A 27,935-nucleotide genomic window follows, 5' to 3' on the forward strand; every position below is an offset into this window, starting at 1 on the left:
CCGGTGGAGTTCCTCCACGCATCGAGTGGGAGGGTGGGCGAGGCGTTTTGAGAAGGAGACGTAGTTTTAACAAGGAGAAGGGCTGATCTCGAGGGGTCGGAAGTGGAAAGGAGGCGGACCCGTTTCGGTTAACATTCCCCGTGGTCCCAGGAGCGGCCGACGCGAGGACACGCCTTTGGGAGTTACGTGTCTCAAATCGAACATGCTTGGCGCTGGCACGCAGTCGGAAAGCACTCACACGCGTCGCCGGAGTAGACTTTGAATGTGGGCGTGCTTCATGCGTTCTCCATATTGCATCCCTTAAGACCCCGAGGGGTTTGACCAACTCCTCCTCCCCATACCTTCAGCATATTCTCTGTTACGTTCTCCGACGCTTTCCGCCATCCACTGACTCTGCATCTTGACTTGATCTTGAATATAGATATTATTTATTCCAGCATATGTAAGGTTGGCAACTAAGTTCCTGCCTATTTAATAAATTGAAACCTTCCGCGTTTCATGAAATTTTTTAGCTCAAAATATTGAGTGAATCAAAAGAAGACATTTTGTTCTACCTGAATCTATGCTATGATAAATTTCTCTTACTTTTTATACCGTTAAAATGGATTGAAAAGTTGAGAAAATAAGCATTTTCGACACCTCTTTCATTTAGCTCATAATTAAGGTTCTAAGGTCGCAGAAGCATCTCGCAACATTTCTTCTATGCATTGATTTGGTGCTACGGCTGAAAGAACCGCTCGTGATTGTCATGCCAAGTTCAGAAAAGGGAATTTTGACTTTAAATACATGTACAATTCTGGCTATATAGCTGAATTCGATTAATTCAACGTAAAAAAGCAACAGTAACCTGTTTTTCAACCTATTACAGACACTTTTACCCCTCTTAGTGTTATCCTGCGGTTCCTAAACACGATTCTAAGCATTGGCATGCAATTCATGTGATTTTCAATATACTTACAGCAAGGCTTGATACCTAAATAAGGATTATAAAGTAATTATCTGGTGACGATAATTATTGAGAGTAATTTCAATGGTGAGCTATACTAAGAGTTAATAATGTTCTTTTCACATCTGTGCCTGTCAGGTACATTGCGCCTGAACTCAGAAATGCCAGTATTGCGCCTGACGAAAGGTTATATTATTCAAACGGTTAAAGTAGGTTTACATGAAGAATTTCGTTAATCACCCCGACAGGTCTCTCCTCTCAGTTTGGACTTACGATTCAAGTCACAATAAGGCCCACTTCCTTTTATCCTATCTATCGGTCATATTCCATTCACCCATTCCTTTCCCGCTTACATTATACTATTCAGTTCCAGTGTATGAAATGTGATACATGTGGTTTCTTTTATCATTTCCTGGTCGAAGAGTGTCTCAAAGTGATGAGCGACGCTTGTATCCAGAGGCGGAGGATCTAGAAGGGGAGCACGGGGGCACGTGCCCCCCTTCACAAAGGTCACCATTATCTGGGAGCATGGATTATTCTATTCAGACAGTGCATGCATGGATTTTATTTATTTTTGTATAAAAACACCGATCTTATAATTTTTACATTATATTTACGTATCATGGGTGATAAAATAGTTAAGTATCACTAAAATTACAACTTTTTGGCGGATTAATATTATTCAGTCCTATTTACACATCTTTTTTCTTCTGTTCTTAGAAGTTTCCTATCCTTGTCGAGACCCTTAAAAAATATGCAAGATTTTTAATACGATCCCATTATCATGGCGTTCGTTTTGTATTACGAGGTATCCTTGTGCCACCCACAGAACAAAATCCTGGATACGGCCTTGCTTGTGCCCCCCCAGAAAGAAATCCTGGATCCTTCCCTGCTTGTATTGTATTCTATACATTCTACGCTTGAACATACTACGCTGTTTTTCATCATTCTCTTGAATATCAGGCGTGGTTGATGACGAAAGATTCCAGTTTTGGTGTTATTCTACAATGAGTGGCATTAAGAAAACAGAGTACCACTCGCTGATACCATTTTACTGTTCCTTATTGGTATAATTTCAATAACATGACATTAAAGAACATCAATATTCTGCACATATGCAAATTTTTATTCTTGCATAAAACCCTTTTCTTCTAATTGTTGCACTATTTTTACGTATCATGGATGATACAAGGGGTTACTATCACTACAATTACAATTTTTAGTGGATTAATATTCCTCAGTTCTATTTATGTAGAAAAATGAGGCACACTCAAATTTTCTGCGGTAAATGCACTTTCAGGTCTGAAGAGGATATACATATTCTTTCCTTTTAAGTTTTTTATTTTAATTCCCTCCCAGCTTTCAAGTCGCTTCGTCGAGACCCCCATCTAGTCTGCATTCATTCTTAGAAGTTTCCCCTCCTCGTCTTCCATGTCTAGTGAGTCATTCCTCTCCGTCAACTTCACCATCTCCATACCTCTCCACACATATATCTCAGGTGATCTTTTCTTTTCACGTTGTCATATCTCAGAGTCCATGTTTCCGCACCGTAAGGTGTTGCACACCAAATCAAACTCTTTGCTATCCATTATTAATACATAGACTTGCATTAAACTGGTAACTTTATTCCTTTATTCGCAATCACGTACAAGGGTTTAGAAAGGTTGCAAATGAATTTCACCTAAAGATGACAGTCATCATGAAAACAGTATTTGGCTAATATAAAGTATAATTTTTCCGAATGGCTTTATTATGGCGAATTTCTTTCTTTATGTGATTATTCTACACTTCAAAATAAATATTCTCCCATCAACATCCCATTTCCTAGTCATGATAGCATCCATCATGGACGTATTTTCCTTTCCAATGTCATAAATTCTGTGTCCCATTACTATTTCTAATATGTATGGTAAAAAACATTACCAAAATGGAAATGTTCGCAAAATTTTCCCCAAAAGTTAGATTTTCAAGTAAGAGAGGGGAAAGAAGCAAGAAATTTTCCGAACACGATTTCCGATTCAGCATGAGACGAGTCAATTCGATTTTATTTCCAGGCGACTGATCTGAAACACCCCCTACCCCCGCATCCCTCGCTAAACTCTTTGAGAAGTCACCCCCCTTAACTCCCCCGGGGAGAATGTCATGCCCATTGCATCAACTGCGCCGTAATATCCGAACACCAATGCAACGCATCGAATTCTGGATACGATCGTCCGATAGTCGAAATAACCACTCAGGGGCGATGCCTTTAACCCTTATCTGGGAAAGTTGGGTCCAACGTGCCTTTTCTCAAGACCTAAGATGAAAAATAACCACTCAATTTCAATGAAGTTTTTTACTTTTTCATAAATTTATCACCTTCTAGAAAATGATTAAAAAATGAGTAAATACATATTGGGTCGACTGATATGGTAAAATCGAACTTTAAGCATCAAAGAAATTAGATAAAAGAAAAAATTAACATCACTTGACAGAATTATATCTTTCTTCCCTTATATCAATATGGCTTCTATCACAACAATCCCTCGTTTTTCTTTATGTAACCAAGGTACCAACTCGAGACAAAACACTAAATAAATCAAAAAGCAAATGCAGCCAACAAAAAACGAACTTCAAGAAATAAAATACATAACAAGAACAAAAAAGTATGCAAAAACATATACGTATATAGGTGATGTCGGTCATTCAAAGTATATGTACCAAACTTTTCCTACATTTGTAGGGCAAGTAGGACCCGTTAAGTCCCATCCTCCGTTATTGAATCTACTGAATGATTTCCTTTTCCATCGAGTATTTTCTTCGCCTATTAACAAGTACAGCGAGTATTAACGGGGACAAGATATAGAAAACAGTGTTGGAGGGTAGAATGTTAGGTGAGCGAGGGAGAGGAAGAGAGAGAGTAGGATTTCTAGATAGAATGAAAGGGAGTAGACCTTGTTATGAATTGAAGAAGAAAGTCCATAGAGATAGGAGAGACTGCTAGGATACTTTTGAAATACTCCATGTAAACTACCTTAATCAGTAGAATGCTTTAATGAAAATAATTTTCATCGCCAGATAGTTCGTAGTGTCTTCAAGCGAATAATTGTGATTTCACTGGGAAAAAAAAGGTTATGTGTTTAAATTACTAAAATATATGTCGCTCTCTTTCCAATCACTTTTTAAGAGACTCAATATTTCCTCGCAATGCATTACGTAAGTGCATATTAAAATAATGTTTAATTAAAAACACTGACCAGAAAATAAGGATCTCTGAGCAACCACCAACTTAAAATTCAATACGATTCAGTTATGAAAACAATGGTTTGATGAGCCGATTTATTAGCAAAAACGTATCTTGTAACCAGCAAAGTCATTTAAGACAAGTTTTGCGTTGAAAAACGAGATTTTGGTTAAAAACCACCTCACTCAGCTTTGAATTCACCAGGAGAGGGAAGATGCTTGTCATTACTGTAATTTGATGCTCTCATTCAAACAACTTGATATTCCTTGCCACCGGAAGTCATTGGGGAAGCTAAATTAGTAAAAAGCCAAAATCAAATGCTCAACACAAGATTTTTATGCCGTATATACAATGGCAGACCATTTGCCGTAACCGAACTGTGAGACTATCGAACTGAGTCTTCCGAAAGTGTACATATACTGTTAGAACGTATGTTTCCGCGGCGATGGTTTGATCTCTGCATTTCTTCCGGGTTTCCTTCCGCGTCAGCTTGTTTGTAGGCTACTACTTGTCTACAAACAAGCTGACGCGGAAGAAAACCCGGAAGAAATGCAGTGTACGTATACTGCATTGAAATTCTGAGAAATAAACATATGACAACGAATTTATTTGCACGTTTTTATAGAGATTTGCACTTGCCTCTTTCTGCCTTACAACGCTATTCAAGGCAACATCCTTCTCCATATTTGACACCGAATGACGCCTTTAATGAGCTTTTGTAGGATATAGGATATTGTAACGCTGACGAAGGGCACTAATCAACACAGGTGGTTCATGATAAAAAAGCTGCTAAAAGTAAAATCACCCATATAAAATGTTTATTATTGAAAATAATCAAATTCAACTTTTGAAAAGGCTTTTAAAGCTAAAAGTAAGTCATAACTAGATTTCATTACATATTTGCAAATGGTCGATGTGACCCTGTTATTAGTTTTCGATATTTTGTGTTTTCCTTCAAACTTAAAACTTCAACTAGCAAAACTTAAAGAAAAGCAGCACTCAGCAACAAAAAAAAACAAAATTTTAACATTAGCTCTCGACTCATGCATTGGCAATACATGACCACTGATAGTGCTACACGCCGAAAAGATACAGGATGATAACTTAAAAATTTGAGCATGAATCTATCATGCTGCATAAATATGGTTAAACCGATAAGAACTACTAGAAAACAGAATATATATTTAACTAGAAATAGTTCTTTTTTTGTAATAATAATAATGAAAATAAATGTACTACTCCAAAAATATTTCGTCAGTAGTAAATCGTTAATGTATTGCTCAGTTTTCCCCTTTGGTCCAATGATTTATGTTGTGGAGAATAAAAAATTTACTTTGTTAGGCTCACTAAAATCTTTGTAAAAGCACGATCTGGGTTTCATAACATAGGATCATCGCCGTTGTCAGGTCAGCTGACGATATGACTATGCTATGATATCCAATGTGTGCTTTTTCAAAGAGTTTAGTGAACCTAACAAATTTTATCTTTATATTTGCCATATTGTGAAGGTGTCATATAGATAGGACTCAAGTCATTAGTTATATGAATTATATTCTCTCGGTTTTCATGAGACAAGGATCTCCTGGCACCTTTTGAAAAGGATGAGAATTTTGTCTGAATGTGATAGAAAGGGAATAAGGAGAAAAAACTTATGCAGAATTGCTTTTCGGGGAAAGACGCCGGGGAGGGCTTGAATCAGCCGGGGACAACGCTTCGTCCCGCAGGGCTTGGCCACCGCGAAGGGAGGCCACGTAAAAAGATCCCCGGCAGTCGTTGATGGGAAAACGGGATAGGAAGACTCATTCCCTTCCGACCCTTGGAGGATAGCCCTAAAATTAAATGTCTCAGACATCCCAGAGTGGAACGACATCGAGATATAAAACAACACCCTTTTGTCGCAATCGAGAATGTGGCTGGGAATGGAGCGATATAAAACAAAGGAATGAAAAGAGGCGAAACTAGTGGTAAAAGGCGATTCGAGCAACCGCGCCTTTCTTGCGGCGGATTCGGAATGTCTGCGTGTGGGGAATTCGAGTGGATTAAGGTCCCGATCCTAACCGCTTAGCTTGGGGAGGCTGCTTAATATCGCCTCGAATTGATACAGCTACATCTACATCTGCATAACACCCTGCGAGCTACCTCTAGGGTGTTTGGCAAGGAGCTATCAATCAAGACAAACCCACGTGCACACCACATGGTCATAAAAATATAATATTATCCATAATAAAATAAATAGGTAATAACTTTTCCAGTCTAGGTGACGGCAGGGTTAAGTCCTCGCCTGCCAAACCGCTGGTCGTGGGTTTGAGTTCCTTTCCTTTTAAATGTGTCGTCCAGTTACATTAAAATGATCGTAGCTGGGGGAATCTATGATCAATACAGGTATTATTGTTATTATAAATATACGTAAGATACGACCAAAGGCAAAACTTGCCAATTCCTTCATAAAATAAATGCAAGATTAGAATAATGAAAAATTAAAAAACGCAATGATTCGTCCTAATGAGTGACGCCATCATTTTAATATTCGAGACACCAAATTTTAATAGTATGACAAAAGAATGAAATTTCAGTTCCATCTGTTTTGTAGTCAGTTTCATTTTTTTTTGCCGTGATACCTCCTACCAGTTAAGAAGCATACTTTTCGCCAAAAAATTCATACACTCAAAAGGCGATTAGCTGGTTTACTATAGATATTTCGCCAAGTAAGGGCTACACGGACAAAAAAAAGAATGAAAGGAATATCTATTTTACTCATTCTGAAAAGGAATAAATTCTTTTATCTTTCTAACATGGCTCCACACGTATGTTTCACGAGGAAAATTGAGGATATGGATGCTTCAAAATAATGCGATAGCCAGTACATCTATATCATCATCTGCATACTAACCTGCTAGTCACATCAATACTAGTGTGGCTTGGGTTGTTAGGACAAGATCCGTTGCAAATAAAGAGGAAATTCTCAAACAAATTTCTAAAAGGGTCTAGCATGTGAAAATGGCGAAAATTGCCCCCAGAGCTTTTAAAAAATTAAAAATATACATTTATAGCGCATCAAAAATCATGTGTTTCCCCAAAGTTTCAGGCGTTTGGTCTTAGCAATGGAAATTAATCCCAAAAAAATTGAAACACGATTTTTAGTTTTTTAACCATATCTCCAGTTTTTATTTTTGGTTTTAAAACGTATCTTTGGTCTTAAAATGTAAACTTATCGTCTCTGTCGGACCTGGAAAAATAGAGGGCCCCGAATATGATGTTCTTCGTGTAACATATAATTATATGTTATTATTATAATCTAAGCCTACTGCATAGCCTGCTAGCGCAACGCCACCTGAAGTAAACCCTAACTTAAAAGTGTACTTTAATTAAAGTAAACTTTAGCGTAGAAGTATACTTTAGGTGGCGTTGGCTAGCCTCTAACGCCACCCAAATTAATTCATTTAGCAATTGTGTAACGCTTTCTCCATGTCATAAGCAGTTTTTGTAAAAAGCGTAGCTTTCGTAAGCATTTTATTTAGCTCATGGTGCGCCAGATGCCACGTTCCTACTTCCTGTAATTAATAATTTCGTCTTTATTTCTCTTCGTCTCTCTTACAATTGACTTGATTGACAATCACAAACATCCGTGCCATGGATGGTGATCAATCCACCCAGGCGCGATTCGGACCCGCAACCTCTAGGTTAACAGTCAGGGATTTTACACCGGTGCCACCAATGCCGACATAATGCAGATGTGGCCAGACAAGTGTGAAATAGCACTTCTCTTCCAGTTTTTTTTAATCCGGAAATCTTAATTAATATACGCAGTTAGAAGGGATTTATACTAGTCGATACATTCAACACCATCACATCATAATTCAAAATCATAAGGTTGGTTTGACAAAGCTCCCCATTTTGCTTTCCTATCCGCTAGCCCTTTCATGGTGACGTATTTCTTCTCTTTTACATCCTTTATAACATATCCTATGTAACTTATTCTGGGTCGTCCCTAACCCTTCCTCTTTTCCACCTGTCCTTCCATAATTGTTTTCTCCAGGCCATCATTCCTGATAATGTGGCCAACTTCATTGCCACGTCTTTACCTTAAGGTTTTTGGAAGGCTTCTCTTTTCTCCCTCTCTTCTTAGCTCTTACTCATTTTCTACATTGAATTCTATGGACTATAAGTACATTTAACCAATACGAACAGACTTGATTCGATCAACAATATGGTATTTAAACCAGCTTAGGCTGATAATATTTTATGTAATGGCATTGTGATAAATATAATTCTTAGCGAGATTAAATACCGACAAATTTGTGTTTAGGTAAAATAATAATCGTTTAGTGACCAACATTATGCGGTTCAGATGCGTGGGAAAAAATCTAACAAGAATATCATCTTTCCTCGCTAATGAGAAGATAACAAAAATTGAAGTGATTGATGCAACTAAAATTTCTGTCGCAACTGTGGTACCACGCTGAAATTTTGCTAAAACATCGTTAAACAAACTACGGCGGTTAATTGCACATGCCAAAAATCATCCACTGATGAAATTTTCCGGCCAATAATACTCATTTTAGTAATTATTTCCAAACAAAAGGTATTCCTGAATCTATAAAGAGATTTTCATGAGGTATGAGCTCGTAAAATCAACTGATAAACGTGAAAACATGTTATATGAAATAAGCAACCTTCCAGAATTTGTAATTAAATTTTTGCGTACTTGATGTTTGCATTAATCGGGCATTGAATTAGAAATTTCATAACTCCACAGGCAAAATATCGGAACGGTATTCAACATTATACCAGAGAAATGTATTCTAAATACTGAAATAATATTGAGGAAAAACCTAAGCAAAGGAATAAACTGCGAGAAATGATAAATTATTGATCAATATATTTTAACCATAAAACTCTCTAAACGAAATTTACATGCAAAATCTCATTCTGTAAATTATCACAAAACGTGATCAATCGTGAGAAAAATGTGTCCATGAACTCTATATCAACTACCAAGTCACATAGAAGGCTATTTGTGGAGCCGCTTTTAATACTTCGTTACATAATTTCATCTTTATACATCCATACTTTCGGTAATAATTGCCCACTAGCATCAATAATTTTATCCCAATTTTTAGAAAATTGGCCTGTTTCACGCATTCCTTGGTTTTAAAAAATGAACCGCAGTGCATCATTGATTTCTATCCTAAGAGAACGGCATTACCTACCTAATGATGCTACTAGGGCTGGAACAAACTGTCTGCATGTAATACACTATCGGTCCGCAACTTTTCTAACGCCAGTTACCATTGCCGCCTCACTATCATTGAACAATCTTCCTAAGCGAATCAAAAACTCTTCAACCCTGCAAAATTTTTGCTTACTTTTTCCAACTATACTACCAACCTCATTGACCATTTCAACGCTCGACAATCATGTCTCTAATCTCTATCCTCGGCATTGCTGATGTATATTTCCCTTTGTTACTGATTCCAAGTATTCTTATACCAAGACATTAAACTGAATGCTGAACTTTAACTGCTTAAAAACAGTATCTCAATTGAAAGTTATGATCAGGGAACAAAAATTACATTTTCAAATTTATTTTTAAGAATATTTCTTGTAGCTGCTTTAAAATATTCATGAGAAAAAATGACCGAAAAGGCAGCCATCAGCCAAGTCATAACTTCTAATCGCGTTAATAGGTAATTAAATCCCACTTTACGTATATAATTACCTTATTCTCAATACAAAATATTCCATTTTCAAGCAAGGTATCGCAAAAAAGTCTTTACTCATCTAATTAATAACCAAATCTCAAGAAATAAAGATAACGTAGTCTTTCATATATCCTTCAATCGTGTGATCCTGAATCTCATAGATGAGGAACTATCATCCGCCATGTTAATGATTAAGCGTAAAGAAGAATCAAGAACATGAGAAAATGACACTTTTCCCAGCGAAAAGGAGAGACAATCTGATTCATGCCCCAGCACAACAAGCAGTCTTCCTTCTCCTCAACCAACAGGCCATCGCAACACGCCTGCTGTGGGTGTCAATCAGACTGCTACGCAAGGCAATCCCCACACTATAGCCAGCGGGGATGGCCGACCAGTTTACACAAGGTTCATGAGACAATGGACTGTATATGGGGTTGGGAAAACGAGATGGGGTGAGGAGTAGGGGGGACAGACCTTAAGACCCCTCTAGGGCTAGCGCTGCCCTCCTTTCCAGCCCCACCACGGCAGGGGAACTCAAACCGGAAGGATAATCCGATACATACCGCAAACAAAGCCTTTGTTCGCCGACACCTCCATCGGAGAGTTCTCTCAGCGTTCAACGGGGAATCCGTTTCCGCGCTGGCGGCCACCTCGCGGCTCCGAGCCCGGGAGGCTTATCCTTGGCGGCCGCGGTACACGTCCATCAAGGCAGAGTTTATCCTTCCGACATCGCCGTGGGCAATTCTAACCCACACCCTCGCGGCTCCGTGTGAGGTCATGGGAGACATGAGAAACGTCCCGCGTGGAAGGATATCCATCCATTCCCCGTACCCTGGCAGCGGGTGAGGATAATCCTTTGTGTAACCCCTTGTAGGGGAGAAAGGGCCTGTGGAAGTAGAGAGGTAAGGGTTGAAAGTTCTGTGCCGAAGAAGCGCGTGTACAATCACATATGATAATGCGGAATTAGGACCGGCGGAGACACATGTCGTGAGGTTGGGGGGTGAAAAGGGATTCTGAAAATCGCGCGTGTCTTTCAACCCTCTTGTCTCGCAACACCGAGATGACGGTGTTTTGTCCCACACCCTGTTCCCCCTCTATGCCTGTCCTAATAATGCTGAAAAGAGTGATAATGTCCCGTAAAATCCACGCCTGGGACGAGGAATGGGAATAAAATCGCCTCGCAGATACTTCTGGCATCTGTGACACGAAAAAGTTCCTGTAACGGATCTACACATATTTAAGAGGACCCATTTCTACCTCTTGTTCTTAAGTATTTCATCCTTTTTTAATATTAAATGCTCGCTTAATACACCCACTATCATCTCGAAATTTTTAAGCCGGAATGAGTTGAGTCAACATTTATTAAACCTCAAAATAATAACTAGGGCAACCAACAGACTATTTCGTGTAGATATTACAAAATATCCATAGGAAATAAATGGCATAGTCTTCAAAAATGGCATTCAACACCAAAGTCATAACTTATTTTTTACCACATTAATAATACAGTTGCCTTTACCAAGATTTACCTTATTCTCAGCATCAAAATATTGTATACTTCTCCAAGCTACCACAAAAAATTATTTTCTCATCATATCAATTACCAAATCTTAATAATTTAAAATAGCGCTCTCTTTTACATACCCTTCGAATTGAGCATCAACAATTGTATTCCAAGAGATTTCCAAGAGTGCTTGTTACCGTCCTACACTGTTGTTCATTAGTTTTCCAAGCTGTAAATGCCTTAATTGCACTGTTTCTTCGGTGCGATGGAGATAAATTTTGAAAAATTATGTGAGGGTAACTTTTTTTTAATTTGAGACTTAGCGTCAGTTTGGCACGCATAGAAAATTCCAAGATGCGAGCTTACAATTTGTAGGGGTATTCTAGAGGTACCCTACTGCTTGCTATTTAAAGCGCACAACTCTTTTAATACTGTAAAACTACGTCTATTGAATAGTTTGTGTCATGAGGCAGGGCACGCCAGTCTCTAAAATTAAATGCGATTTTCACGCCAAGCTCATATAAAGGCCTACTATTCTATTGATTAATTCTACGCATGAGACAGAGGTATCTTATATTTCTGCGATTAGGTAGTACCAGTTACTTTTATATTGAAGTTTTTTATTTAAATATATCTTCATTCTTAATTTTGTGCAGGTGAATGATGAAGACTATTGCACTGTATAGTTTTGCTTCCAATAAGTGATAATATGATATGCTATGTTCTTACTTAAAATCTGTCCCTAGAAAGGGGTCGTCTGAAAAACGTTCTCTTAACTCATTTTATAGGTTTAATAAAAATTACAAATAATATCTTTTCGCGTGAAATTTAATGCTTAATATTTTGTATCAATCAAGAAAATTTTGAACTGTAAGTAAAATCTAACGATAGGCATTAGAGCCTATTATGCGAGTTCTATGCTGAGAAGAAAATCATATCCATTGCATTAATTTAAGGGGAATTGAATTATAATGAGGAATTCACCACGTAAAAACGACGTGGTAATGAAGTACAAAAACGGAAACAGAGTAATTTTATTTATTTTATGTGACATTATATTTTTACCTGGGAGGTGGTGATTTAACCGCTCCTGATTATTACAGGCGACAAAAACTCTAACTAGGGGAACTAAAATGCACAATTAAGAAGGCCTTAAATATCCTAACACTCTATGCTGTAAGAGTCCCAAATCAATTGTTAAACGTACGTAATTAGGTCTTGCGGTTCAAATACGTCCGACATGGAGTGAAAGGAAGTCATGCATAAATAAACTTAGAAACATACCATGGAAACTTCTACATCCACATAATACCCACTGAGCCACTTCTAGGATATTTGGCAGGGGATGAGTGTACGCTAACTTACAGCATGAAATACCCTAAGTATTCGTAATCATCGAAAAAAAGGCTATAACACATGCACATGCCAGCAGCGGTATGAGCTCTCACCGATATTGCTTCATATAAGTTAAAACCTACCACACAAAATATTCAAAAAAGTTTTCAGAATAAATATCCACCCAGCTTCAGAAAACTAGTTACAAAACAAACAGGTAGACAAGGACCAACAAACCAAAACCAGAAAAGGGAAAAAAGAGGACAAAATAGATTCATTTGGTACTTTGTGAGGGTAGTGATCACTTTGAATTCCAACAACAATGATGACACATCTGTTACTATCCCCGATATTCCTTGAAATATTGCTCTATTTGACGAATTAATTTCATTTACAATATAAAATTATATAATATAATAAATATAATAAATATATATTATTTAATATTCTAATAGGATCATATTATTTTATGTTTTTACAAATAAATTTTAAATAAAAGCGCTTTGGCCAATATCAATAGCAAAGTAGAAGTATTTGTAAAGTAAAGTAAAAGTATTTGTAAGTAAAATTAATGGCACAGTAATTGATTTGGAAAAAAGTAAACAAATGAAACCTTTTAAGGTTGCAGCGATATATACAGACGTGACACAATAGATTTATGCAAGCTGAGTCGAGAAGGATAAAATTTAATTGAGCCCAAACGTATTGGGGGGCGCTTAGGGATGTCGATTCCATTAGTTCAAAGTGCTTTCGAGCAGCGGGAAAATGGATTTCGGCTTCATCATGCTTACACAAGACTGAGAAATAAGCAGGACGAGACAATGGATGTTATGACTCGAGTTCAATCCAGACGATGCACAAATCATCCCACAAATAAATATTTACTCGGCGTATTTCCAGACGAGCATCAAATGGAAACATTACCAAGTAAATGATTGAATCTTCCTCACATTCAGGGGTTGAAAATGGAGGGAAGAAAAGAAAAAATATAATTTCATTCCAACCCACAAATATGAGGCATCTCTGATTCAACAATGTAATGTCCCATCTCCGTGGATTAGAACGAGCTTAACTGAAACAGTCCTCACAAATATGAAAAAGAGGAAGGAAGCGAAATCAGCCGTATCGCAACTAAAACACATATACCCTACCACCTTATCCATCCAATATCCATACATCATTCATAGTTCTCAAAATATGCCAAACTCCTATATTATTTCTATATTTTTCAGTTCATCGATGACTAACAGAGCGATTCCCTATAGCAAGTTTCATTTTTTTTAGTCATCTTAACAAATCGATTATTTCAGTCGCAATATCGATGAAAGTAAGTGACAAACAGTCGCAGAGAGGCAGGTGGACAGGAAGACAGCCAAAAGACGGCCCTGAACGAATTACACTGTCGAAACCCTCATTTCATCAACCTGAATAATTCAGCAGAAATTCTAATAAAATTGTTGATCTACAAAGATGTAAAATTCTGTTGTTGCTCATATCCCGAAAACCACTCCGCTGATTCCTATTAATTTTATTTAGTTTTCAACCGTTGATAGCGTAACGTTGGTAACATATCGGCTTTTAAGGAATTTTTATTTATAATTATTTTATTACCAAACCACCGAATACAACTCATATTGGCCATTTAACATCGGCGTGTTTCACAATTTTAACAATTACAAGTGTACAAGGTGTGATCAAAAAAAGACCGGACTGATTTCATAACTTGTTTATTCCGACGGATACACCTTAATGGAACTTGTCACCCTCGAATTATATGCCTTGGCTGACCTTTTCCAACATTTCTTCCAGCTCTCGAACCCTGGCTGGTAAGCCGCCTTAGGGATCTTCTTCAGGTCCAGTGGCGCAGCGAGGGGGGGATAAACCCCCCCAGAGCATAGAGAAATTTTTAATTTTAATCCATTTCACTTAATTTGATTAATATTACTTAAAGGATAGTGTAAGGCTCGATAAAATATCCCTCAGAAGGCCGTAAAATTCACCATTTTGTGCCATTAATCTGAAATTTTTTCTAGGGGAGGGCCCTCGCACCTTCTGCTTACCCTGGAGGGTATTCCGTACCCTCAGACCCCCAACTATATCCGACTTAGTGTTAGTTGCGCCTAAAAACCCCCCTAGCCTTGATCCCTGTTCAGGTCCGCCGTACAATTAGTTTTAATGTCCGCAAAAGAGTCGAGTCGGTGCCCTTTCAAGGTTAATTTTTTCTTTGGAAACAAAAAATAGTTAACAAAGGCTTGCCGAATCATTCCAAATGTCTTCGTAGCATTTTTGCTAAGTTTGAGACAAAATTTAACTAACAAACCGTGTTCCTCTAGCTCCTTCATTGCTGCCGTTGCACGCGGCGACAAGCAGGTTAAAACACGTACTGCTGCAGCTGCGTAACGACTCGACGTAAAGAAACGCAACACTTCTCGCTTTAGTCGTTTGATATGTCGCAGGATGGCGCACTTTGTTTCGTTTCGATCCGTTGAACGGTTTGCGCAGAATAAAATCAGTCCGGTCTTTTTTTATTACACCTTGTATGAATAACCATGCTTTGGATGGGAACAATCTACCCAGGTGGAATCTCTAACCCTCGACCTGTTGTTTGGCAGGCGAGCACTTTACCCCGCCGCCGTTCCCGATGCCGGTAACTAATTCATAGTGCGCCGCTAAAGCCGGGTCTATTCTACGGCGCTCTCTGCTTCCATGCTGTGGCAATCTTTTACTGGCCGAGGAGTGATCGCTATTTACTTATAATAGAATACACGTTGAGGAGAAAATTAATCATATGCTGCATGGGAGCGAGGCTTGGACGTTGGTTGGTGCAGAGAAGCCAAGATTGGAAGTATTCGAAATGCAGTGCAACCAAAAATGATGAAGATAAAATGGATCGATCGGTAACGTTGGGGTAAAGTCCTCACCTGCTTAAACAGAATGTCGTAGGGTTCGAGTCTTGCCAGGGTAAGTTAGCTTCATCCATGGTTTGGGTGTTCGTGCTTGAACAATTGTTAATTGCTAGGAACCTCGATGAAAAGGCAACTCCGAGCTATTTTCGGTGTATGTGAACATGATTTAATGAATTTATCTCATTGTATATTATACACCCAATATCAAATCTTATCAAGGCAGGTGGATACTATGAGCAATTGCGGTCAGTTAAGGGATAATTGCTCCCTAGCTTAGTAACAGTGAGGCCGCTAATCTGGTTAACCCTTTATAACTCAGAGCTGCTCCTGGGAGAAGTTAAATTTCAAGAATTCTCATTTTAAAAACGTGAATTTTTTTTACTCATTCATAATTATTGTGGCAGCTACATATTTCACCATTAAACTTTAAAGCAAAGTAGAACACGTAGTTTAAATATTTCCTAAATAGATCTGAAAACGTATACATTTTCGATGTTACTTAGAAGCAACATTGAGTTATAATGGGTTAAATGTTATTGCATAGAAGAACCTAGGTTTTCATCCTTCAGCTTGTTTATAGATATCACCTATCCAATCTACCGTGGTCTTCTATGTGGTCGGAAACTGATTTTCCTCCATCAACCCTGAACAATTCATCTCTCCTGGCAGAAGTCATTCTCTCTCCCCCACTGTGCCGCATACCAGCCCTTGTAGTCACCCCTCACCTGCGCAAAATATAGCCTCATAAGGGAAGGTTTGAAAATTCACCTTTCAGAAAAAAAACCCTCAGCTTTATCTGTGATTTGAATTATGATATCTCATCTGGCAGTAGTTTAGTTCGATAAAGCTACCATGCATTGATAAGAAAATACCGACAAACTTTCAAGCAGAAAAAAAATATATTCTTTGGGAGAAGTATTTCAGTCAATCAAATTATGATGTCTTCAGTTTATTTAAAATAACAGCACAGATTGAAACGTATCATTCTACCCCATTGGAATTCATCACATCAAAACATTATATCACACAGTTGTGTATCGGTGCCTTGGTAAAAATCACATCCCTATCGGTTTACATCGACTTCTCAAAAACAGTAATACGTAAGGATGGATAAAATTCATTGAGATTACATATTTTACAAAATTTTCACTATCAAACGGGATTTAATGCTGTATTGAAATGCTTTCTGGTAGTTGATTTTTAGATGTGACTTTTTATGCCTATATATTGTGAATATTATTACTGAGCTTTGTCTCAGGAAGGCCTAATAATTCAAAAACGAAATCAATTACTTCATGAGGATTAAAATGTTTGCTTTCATTTATTCAAAATGGTATGAAAATTTCACCAGGTTCTGCTTCACACATCATCATCATTAGTGAATAATCCTGAGATTGGTTTGACGCAACTCTCCATTTCTCTCTCCTATCCGCTAGCCTTTTCATAGCGACGTATTTCTTCTCTTTTACATCCTTTATAACCTGTCCTATGTAACTCATTCGGGGCCATCCCTTGCCCTTCTTCCCTTCCACCTGTCATCCTACGATTGCCTTCATCAGGACATCATGCCTCAAAATGTGGCCAACTAAGTTGTCCCGTCTTCTGCCTAAGGTCTTTAGGAGGCTTCTCTTTTCTCCCTCTATTCTTAGCACTTCCTCGTTACTCACAGGCATAAATACTATAAACTCTATGCTCACAGGATCTATCCATTTTATCTTCATCATTCTTCGGTAGCACCAAATTTCAAATGCCTCCACTCTTGACTTCTCTGCTGCAGCCAACGAGAAATCCTCGCTTCCGTAGAGAAACATACTCCATGTGTAGCATCATGAATTTTTTTCGTTATTTCTATCCTTGTTTTCTCAGCTGTAAGATGATTCTCCTTTTTGTAGAAAGCCATATTCGCCTGCGCTATTCTACTGACTATCTCTTTTTGTTTCGTCCAATGGTATTATCAAAAATCACTTGACACAATCAATTCAAAAATATGTTAATAAGACTTCCAATCCTATCAATGCTTGAATGATTTTATCATCATTATTCTTCGGTAGTACCACATTTCGAATGCTTCCACTCTTGTCTTCTCTGCTGCTGTCAGCATCCCAGCCTAACTTCCTTAGAGAAACATACTCCATGTGTAGCATCATGAATTTTTTTCGTTATTTCTATGCTTGTATTCTCAGCTGTAAGATGATTCTCCTTTTCCCCTAGAAAGCCCTATTCGCCTGCGCTTTTCTAATGACTATTTCTTTCTTGCTTTGTTCAATGGCACAATCAATCGTTCGCTTGACACAATCAATTCAAAAATATGTAAATTAGACTTCCAATCCTACCCTAAATGATTCCACCTTCGCAATCCGTCGTGCTCTTTCATACGTCCGGAAGCTGATTTTCTTCCGTCTCTGGAGTAGACCTCCCTTCTCACCCCTGCCCTTGCATTTCCACTAAAGAGACGACCTTCCCCCCTCCTAACACTGCACTGCATACCAACCCTCGCAGTCTCCTTCCACCGTGTCTCCAGGCGCGCATATAACCGGCTGGATATTCGCCGGCAGGCCTTTCCCTCATCGCTACTCTGGATCCTGCACTATCCCTACCACCCTGCATTCCCTTCGGAGGCAGCCTCCCTTACAAGCAGTCACCCAGCTCACATAAAGTGGCTTCATAAACAGAGCACGGTGATGAATGACCCGGGCACTATATTCGCTTCCCCCCCCCCCCCCCCGGTGCTAACAGGCAGTTCACCCCCCTCTCTTCGCTTCCCAAGCTCCCTCTATTGCTCTCAACTCAGCTTCGCCGTTTCTCCAACCCCTACCGGCCGACCCTCCCCTTTCCAAATGCATGCATACCAGACACCATGCCCCATCACGACAATTTCCTTCTCTCACCCTTCCAAAAGCTTCATAGGCCGCCAGAAAAATAAAATACGTGGATCTTACCGCCATATCCCTGGCGTCTTTCCTCCCGCAGACCTTGAGTTCGTAGATTAGTGGCTAGTGTGCTGGCTTTCAAACCCATGGTATTGGGTTCAGCCCCGTCACGACAATTTCAATCCACCAACCATCCAAACCCTTCATAGGCCTCCCGAAAAATAAATCTATACAATTTGCCACTGTATCCCTGGCGTCTTCCCTCCCGTAGACCTTGGGTTTGTGGATTGGTGGTCTTTCAATTCCATGGTATCGCATTCAAATCCCGGTGGTGGCCAGGGATGTATCCAGAGAAGAGTTTTGGGGGTTGAAAACTTTCAGTTTTTCTCATCTGGTGGTTTGGAATGCGTCACTCCAAAAGGTTCTTTACCCAACAACAAATACGGCGTTTTCAAAGTATTTTGAGATATAAAAATCAAAAACCACTTCATATGGTACCTTTTTTGCTAACACTTTACTGGTTTAGTGCACTACACTAAAAAAAGCTGTTGGTGTCAAAGACAATGCCGTATATATTTATTCAAGGATATTTTAGTCTTCATTTAGTAAATTAGCGACTAATGTAACATAATTGAAATCTTAGCAATGGCAAAACTGTAGAAGATAACGGTAAAATTTAATTAAATCACGTAAATTCTAATTTCACTCCTTACTCAGGTCTACTATTCGATTGCATCACACAGTTTTGTTTGAGCTATGTAACAGAGCACAAACAGAAAAAAATATTTATCTTCACGATCTCTATGCAAACATCATGTAGGAAAAAATATTATAAAAATAAAGCCATATTTCAAACCAATCTTGACTTAGCCAAAATATACAAGAGGTCAAACATCTAAAATTTTCAATCTTAGGTTTATAAAATTTTTATCGTTAATGATTACTGAAAAAAATTAATTTTGCTCGTAAATAATGTTACGTCATATCTGTTAAGAATAATCGAAACATCAAATCGTGAACAAAACAAGAAACCATGCTGGATTAATCATATATAATTTTGGGTAGGTAATTGTAATTCATACAAAGTGTACTTGAGTTTAAAAAAATCAATTACTCTTATAAACTTTTTCATCACATTCGGGTACTGAAAAAGTTTACATATTTTACATTGCAATAAAAAAGTTGCCCGATGTTCTACATAACGATGTTCTACATACGATGTTGCCAAGATAATTAAGGTCAATTTCTGGTTGATTGTCATTGTCAAGGTGGATATGTAAAAGTGCTAGTCTGACCAGTCGTTTTTCCACAATCATTGCTCTAGTCAAGGCATTCAACAGTTGTAGTGAAGAAAACGACGTATCGGCACTGGCGTAGCTTCAAATGAAGTGAGAAGAACTTGAAAAAAAGTGTGAATTGATGAGTTTGAAATGTTTTTGCCCCATATATTTTCTGACTTCAGGAAAGGTTTTCTTTTAACACTATCAACAATGTTTCTTTTTTCCACACGCCGATATCTCCATTTAATCCCATTCATAGTGTCTCTTCATCGCCGTCCAACAAAGCAAAAATATTTTTGTGAGGTACATGGTGGTTCCCATAGTGTTTTTTTAAAAAAAGTATAAAATGGAGGTAATAAAAAAGATAATTTGACAGCAACCAAAAAATTTTTGGATAATTTTTTTTCTAAATCTATACATAATAATTATAACCCTTAACCAATGACGTGCAATTCTTGTTACGCTACCAGTGACGTGTGGTCTGGGAGACCGCAATAAATCAAAACTTCATAAAATATTGCTACGCCATTTTTATTGTTTTGTTTAATTTTTCTTTGAATGCTTAACTATTTTAAAACTTTTATTAAAATTTTTACACTCCCAATACGAACCAATTTGTCAAAAAAAATTTTGATTTGAAGCAGGATCAAAAAACTGATGCCAAAAACACTTGAGCTATTTCGCCAGATTCAAAAAAGGCCTTAAATGTTAAAGTTGGAAGGCTAAGTAGTAAGTAGCCATGAAATTTATCCCGCTTATTCCTTTTCTTGATGCATTCTTAGTAAGTGACGTGCGGTCTCACAGACCGCTAATCGAGTTCAATTGCAAATTTACAGAAATTAATAATAGGAATGTTAAATTTAAAGAGTGGGATGTCCATGTTATGCAAAAATATGAAGCTAACGAGAATTATAGATATTTTGAAATCTTAATTTTGAAAATATTCATAATTTTAGAAACGCAGCGGTCTCTCAGACTGCACGTCACCGGTTAAGGGTTAATAATAATAGAAAGAACAATCGTTTTCAACAATAAGCAGGTATATTTTAAACATTGCATCGTTGAAACTCTTCCTGACATTATTTTCGCGCTTAACCTCCTTTGAATCTATATGTGGCCACGTTTATCACATTCCCATGTTCTCCGACTATTCATGCAGCGAGTATTTTATCACCCTACGCCCTATTAGCGCAGATTACTCATCCACCTTTTCCAGCCTCCATGGAAATCCGTACGAATCTCAGCGGCCTCCGACGAGGAATTTTTAATTACGCAATTCCGAAATCGCTCCCAGATATCCGTAGTGCATCCTCTCTATTTCACGCCCCCTCTAGTGCTAAAAACCCCGAACTAAATCCCTCGCTCGCCCCGCCATCTAAGGGGTAACATTCTTCATTCCCTCACGCCCATAGAAACCCATAAATCTTTGGAAAATATGGCCACCAGACAGCAATTTGCACCATTTATCAACCCCTTTAATTCCCGGAAAGGATTTAACCCTACCAGCAGAGCCAAAGCGAAAAGGAGAATATTTCAACCCTTAAAATGAAATAAACTGCTTACAGTTTGCACAAATAGCCTCCAGGTAATGCTACGGGATAGTACTTATTTTGAGAGAAATTGATTAAAAAATATTTTTCATGCCAGATTTGCGATTGCGTCCGAAAAAACAGCCCGGCCTGAATTCGAGAAAGATTCACTTTTTGTTCAGCAAATTTGATGAATTAATACCCTTCTTAATAATTTATTATTGAATGAAATTCACTTTACCACACTTAATAAAAGAAAAACATTAGAGTAGTTGCAGAAAATGGTAGGGTGAGGGATAAAAACATTGTTGCAGGATCGCCAAAGCAGACCATGTTAATACAAATCGTAACGTCTTTTACTTCGATAGTTTAGAACATTCTATCATTTTTAGCACATTGAAAGCATTTACCAGTTCAAAAACTAAGCACAATAAACTTACTTCAGCATTATTTATATTTGACTGCAATGAATAACATAAGAACATATTTCCTTTGTTTATTCTAGGTTGGGCTTAATGAGTCTGCGTTAAATACCGGTATATAAATTAAATTTCCAAAATTTATAGCACCATAAGACTTATTCCTTCATTTTGAATCGATAAATTACGATTACAAGAGTATGTTCAGGAATATTCCCGAGAAAAACATTACTGTCGCTTCTCGGGTGAACATTGTACACCCATATGTTTACCCTCCAGTTTATCCTTGAAAAGGCATGTCGTGCGTCGGCACAAGTAATGCTTGTGATGAAAACTTTAGAATGTAGTCTATGATTTTCAATGTGTAATAAAGTGTTACAAGTTATTATCGTAATCTAATGAAGTCTACTTGAGGTAACCGACTCAAATTACTGCGAGGGTAGCTTAATGGAGATGCTAAGCTTCTTATCTAAAGGAGTCATTTTGATATTTTCTTAAGTTTGACAATATCAAAACTTACAGTATTATGTAGAAACTTTCATGGTGAATGAAGTATATCCTTTTCAACCTTTTCTTAGACATAAAATAATTAAACTTTCACTTATAATAAAAAAGATAAAATCTTAAAATTAGGGATTCAAATGCAGGCAATGTTGATTGGTTTACTCCGGTAATTCAGGAATATTTCAATACGATAGAGGAAGTTTCAAATGACTCGCACGAAACGTAAAATCAACAGTCGAGTTAAATGATCTGTCCTCTTAAGGATTGATTCAAAACAAGTACTTTCCCCACAATAATTGCAAACAGTTTACCCTATAAAAGAGAAATTATATTTTATCCATGGGGGTTAGCATTTAAAGATGCTAAGAAAGAATATGGATTAAAATCGGTTCTTATTTTTTTTATGTTAACACTTTTTCCAGTTATTCGAGTTGACTGTGTCACTATTTTTATGTAAAAATAAGAAATAAAAAGATACCTTTAATCAGGCGAGGTTGTAACGTCCTAATAAGTCCTCTCTTCCACCTAACTATATGTAGGTAAGTAACGTGATAGGATTCTAATGAAGACATTAATGTTCCATTAGATAAAAAAATAATCAAATGGCAAAGATAAGTTTTGTTACTTTATGATCATTAAGGCATAAAAAAAATACAGTATTAGTATTTTTCTCAAACTATTAGTAGGTATATTTACGCGTAAACAAACATTTTTCTTATGCTTACACTAGTACCCGCTATTAAAACCAGGGTAACATTACATATTTTCAAATGCAATTTCCTAATTATACACCACGTAAAAACATTTTTTTAATATTGACAGTTGATGAGGCAAAATTTGAGGTTTGTATCGGGATACCAGTAAAGGTACGGTTTCAGTAATTCATAGGCTGATAGTAGGAATAGGATGGCAGAGAATATTCATAGCCTCCACGATCTCTGCTTGAGTGCCTTGAGGCTTAGAGGCTTGAGACTTCCAGTGCAGCATTCCGTCCATCGGATGGGACGTTAAAGCCGTGGTCACCATGGCGCGTTTCGTTAAGAGTAAGCTAATGTCAGCGCTTGGTTCCTCTCTTATCGAGCGACTATGGGTGCACACATTGACATTTAATAATTATGTGTATAAAAATGTTTGAGACGAAAAATTCGAAAAATAAAAAGAAATTGAAATGTAAGTAGCTCTCTTGTCATTTGAACTATCGCCATTACCTCTACATTCTTTATTACCACAAAATATACCTGCACAATTGAGAGTAGTTATATTTAAGAGCGACGCGGGAAACATAATATTAGAGCCCCACTTTCTTTCAAGGTCTGACAGAAGCGATAAATTAAGAGCGATATTTTGCCGAACGGATAGATATGGGAATTCGTTTTTACCCTGAACCATAAAGGCCTTCAATAATTGCTAATCGTAAATTCGCATTTCCTTTTTATGTGTAAACGGCTGTTATCCTAACACCCCCTGCCACACGCCTTTTAGGCGCCTTGCGGGTTAGTATTTAGATGTAGAAAATATATACTTGACGTCTTATAGAATGCGCCTACAACCAAATCTATGAAAATATGGAGTGAACCGTCTTATCTTTACTTACCGTCATATACAACCACAATCTACGATAAATCGTACGTCGTCAGCTCTAACGTCGCATGGAATGAAATTCTCAGATATGTAAAACCTGTGTGAATGCACAATCTTAAAAAAAAATTTTACATATATCTGCTACATCATCAATCAAGTTATTTATTTTTACTTTATGCCACGGTTATTTCAGGAGTATGTCTGTATCGCAATAAACCTACATATAACTTTACGTCACTCAGTGTTTTTTACCTAATATTAACTGAAAATGTAATGTTACTTCATACATTTTTTGCTCCAAGGGGTACCTAGATCATTGAAAAAAATTTATTTCATTACATTCCTTTATGGTAATCCTGTATTTAAAAATATTAATGAAAATGGTATGTCCTGTATTTCTGTGACCAAGCTCCTTAAGGGAAAGCGAGCACTGCATGTGTGTCCAGGCGGACGCTGGACGATGTCACTGATGCAACTGCTCGCATCACCCTCTCCACTTATCGTAAAATCCATTCCCTCCCGCGCCCCTTGCCATACCCCTCCAACACACCGAGAGAACTCAAATCCCACTCGGGCAGGAGTGATTAACCGTGTGAAATCAGTCCTCGAAATTAAATCCGGAATTCCGGGGACCCAGATTATTACATAGTTCAGGTTCATAAATAGTGAGTGGGCAGGCGACGGGGACCATGGGGACGGGTGGGGAGGGAGGGGGTTTCTAAGGGGAATTAATGGCCCCTGGTGCAGGGGAGTGACTATGGGAGAGATAAGGATGAGATTAGTAGGACACAGCAGGCTTACTGTGCATTTCCTCACAAGTTGAAGAAATAATCGTTAAGAAAATATCAAAGGCAACCGATACAAGAGTTGATAAAATTTCTGTAAGTATTTTCAGCTAAATTCACAAGAATTAAGCGTGATGGAGTGTAATATTTCCATATTGAAAGAAACACTTGCAATTTTCCTCAACAATAAACTTTGATTGCCGATCTAGCCTTCGATGTTACTGCATCAACTTCAAGGAATAAAATGGTTAAAATATTGAAGGCAACCGATGCAAGAGTTGATAAAATTTCTGTTAGTATTTTCAGCTAAATTCAGAAGATCTGAACGTGATGGAGTGGAATATTTCCATATTGAAAGAAACACTTGCAATTTTTCACGATAGTAAACTTTAATTTCCGACCTAGTTTTTAATGTTACTACAGCATCTTCAAGGTACAAAATGGTTAATCTCGAAGATGATTTAGTAGTTACAATAATTTTATCGTATTCCCGACCCAGGGTCCGATATCACCTCATCATATTCAAGATTTAAATTAGTATACCTTAAAAATGATGTGGTAACATCGAAACCTAGGTCGGGAATTTAAGTTTATTATCGTGAAAAATTGCAAGTTTTTTTTCAACATTTTTGGCCAGATGGCACGGTATACATTTCTCGTAGTGTTCATTTACTTCGAATGATAGAGCTGATATCTTACAGGGCGAGGGGGAGCTTTATCTTAGAACCGTTTTATATTTTCAATCCGATAGAAAAAATAAATGAAGGTAGGTATTTGGCCTTACGAATAGGCATGTGAATTCTTTTCTCGTTCTAACACTGAAGGACTTTCTGCAATGTAAATAACTAACTAACTGTGTTAGTCTCTAACTGCAAAACAGAGATTTAAAATGCCTTTTTCCCTCGTACTATTAACAAAGTTGCCACGATTAATAAAATTAATGGTGTCACTCACTAGGGCGACTCATTGTATGATTATTGTCCCCCATTGTTTTAATATTGCATGGGTTTATAATAGGAATTACTAATCTTTGGCAAGTTTACCTTTTGCATGAATGTGCACGTATTTTCTTGTTATGCATAATAAAGGGTGTTTAAAAAGAATATGTATATCGAAAGCATATACCTATTTATTAAACTTGAAAATATACGCATATGAAACTTCACACTCATATTTACGAGCCTCTCAAGTTTAAATTAGAGATTTTCAGTATGTCCTCTATCATCGATACGAATAATATCACATGGATAGACAAATTCATCCCATACTCAGACAAGCATGTCCTTCGTCACTGATTTTATGGTAGTACGGATCCGGTTCTTCACCTCTTCCAGGTTGTGTGGGAGTGGTGGTACATAAACTTTGCCTTTAACGAAACCCCACAAGAAGAAGTCACAGGGTATCAAATGCGGTGATCTTGAACCCTAGCTGAGACATGCTAAGTCACCAGCTCCTTGACGCCCAATCAACCGGTTTAATAGATCTCCTGGATATAGACAGTTACTTATACCACTTATTTTATAAGAGCGCGACCCAAATTATTACGCGCGAGCTTAAATTATCTGGATCTTACAATCAAACTCGATAAATGCCGGCATTCCTTCTCCATTTTTCGGAAACCCTGTTATACCGATCATGTCATCCCAGCAAGTTCAAGACACCATTACTCACACAAACTTATGGCTTTTCATTCCATGATTCATCGCCTGTTAAGCATACCACTTTCCAAAGAAGACTTTAAGAAAGAAATCATCACCATTAAACAAATTGCTTCTGCCAACGGTTATTCTCAAAATTTAATAGATAAACTGATTTTAAAAAAACAGAGAAGATTGGCTATCGACCAAATGTTTTCGGCGGACGAGGATAAAAAGAAGCAGTGGTGCACAGTGACGTACCTCGATGCACTTTCTCTGAATATGGCTCATCATTTACCGAAGGACAAATTCCGCTTGGCTTTTAAACCTTATTCCACCTTAAGGAGACTGATCGTTAAATGCAAGGACCATATAGACCGATTGGATAGATGTGGAGTATATTCTTTGAAATGCAGCGATTGCAATGGTGTATACGTGGGACAGACAGGAAGAAGTTTTGAAATTAGAAAAAAGAACATTTAAGTGCTTACAAACATAATAAAGATGAAAAGAGTAATTTTGCTAAGCACTTAATATGTAACTGCCACAGAAGCGATTTTAAAATGAATATTTTAAATTTTTGCAATGACCGCCGAGAACTGGATTCTAGGGAACAGTTAGAAATTTTAAAAATTATTGAAAATCAAGATAGTACCCTTATAAATGAATACCTCTACCCATCCTTTTCACCTATTCTGGCGTCCGTTTTAAAATTCATCAAGTAACTAGGTAACAACAAGATTAACAACAAGATAAACAAATTATAATTAGCGCCTGATGATGATGATTACTCATTGAAACCCGGGTCGCGCTCTTATAAAATAAGTGGTATAAGTAACTGTCTATATCCAGGAAATAATGGAATACCACATAGTTAACCAAGAGTTAGTGAATTTCGGTTTAATAGAGTTTCATTCAGATACTCAAGCACTTGGGAAATCCAGTGATCCAGCTTGCCCTGTCTTGCTGAAAATTGAAGTTGCCTTCGTGCAGCCTTGGAAACGATACAGGCGTAACGATCGATTCTGTCAACAAAAATCATATTTTTAATACGTATGTTCCTTTTTAAAAAAACCTGTATTTTAATGACCGTGTGTTGTGCATGTGGGGATTGCCTTGCACGCTCCATGGTCGACCAATGAAAACACCTCAGGGATGGCGCGCAGGGTAATAGGAAGATATCATTAAAAATAATAATATTTCCCTACGATTATGCACGGCAAAAATAGCTAAGCCAATTTTTTAACAATAATTCATTCACGATCTATCAGGGACAGGGTAAACTAATATCTAACTGCCTTCCTCTTTCCTTATTATTTTTGGAAGGATAAAAACAACAAAATTTTTAATGTCAGAACGATACAGTTGTGAATTTATATAGGTACTTACTTTATAGTTTCTGAACTTCCGTATTTTACGCAATTATGCAAAAACTATAAGGTAAGTACTTACATGAAAACATTGAAGAACTAACATATATCGTATTAAGTCAATTCGTTTCTGTGAATTCAAGACTGAAATATAGCTTTACCTAAAAATATTCTCCTGCAGGGATCTGAAAATTTATGCGGTGAATCATAATAGGCGTAATTAAAGGAAAATATTTAACGTAAGAGTTACAGAGCGAAACGAACATGTTTTTCCGCTTATTTACGAAAGATAAATTGTCAGAAGGTAAAGAATATCGCTCCACGTACTAAATTTGCAAACATTT

The sequence above is a fragment of the Ischnura elegans genome, chromosome 12 (genome assembly GCF_921293095.1).
Source record: "Ischnura elegans chromosome 12, ioIscEleg1.1, whole genome shotgun sequence".
Lineage (NCBI taxonomy): Eukaryota > Metazoa > Arthropoda > Insecta > Odonata > Coenagrionidae > Ischnura > Ischnura elegans.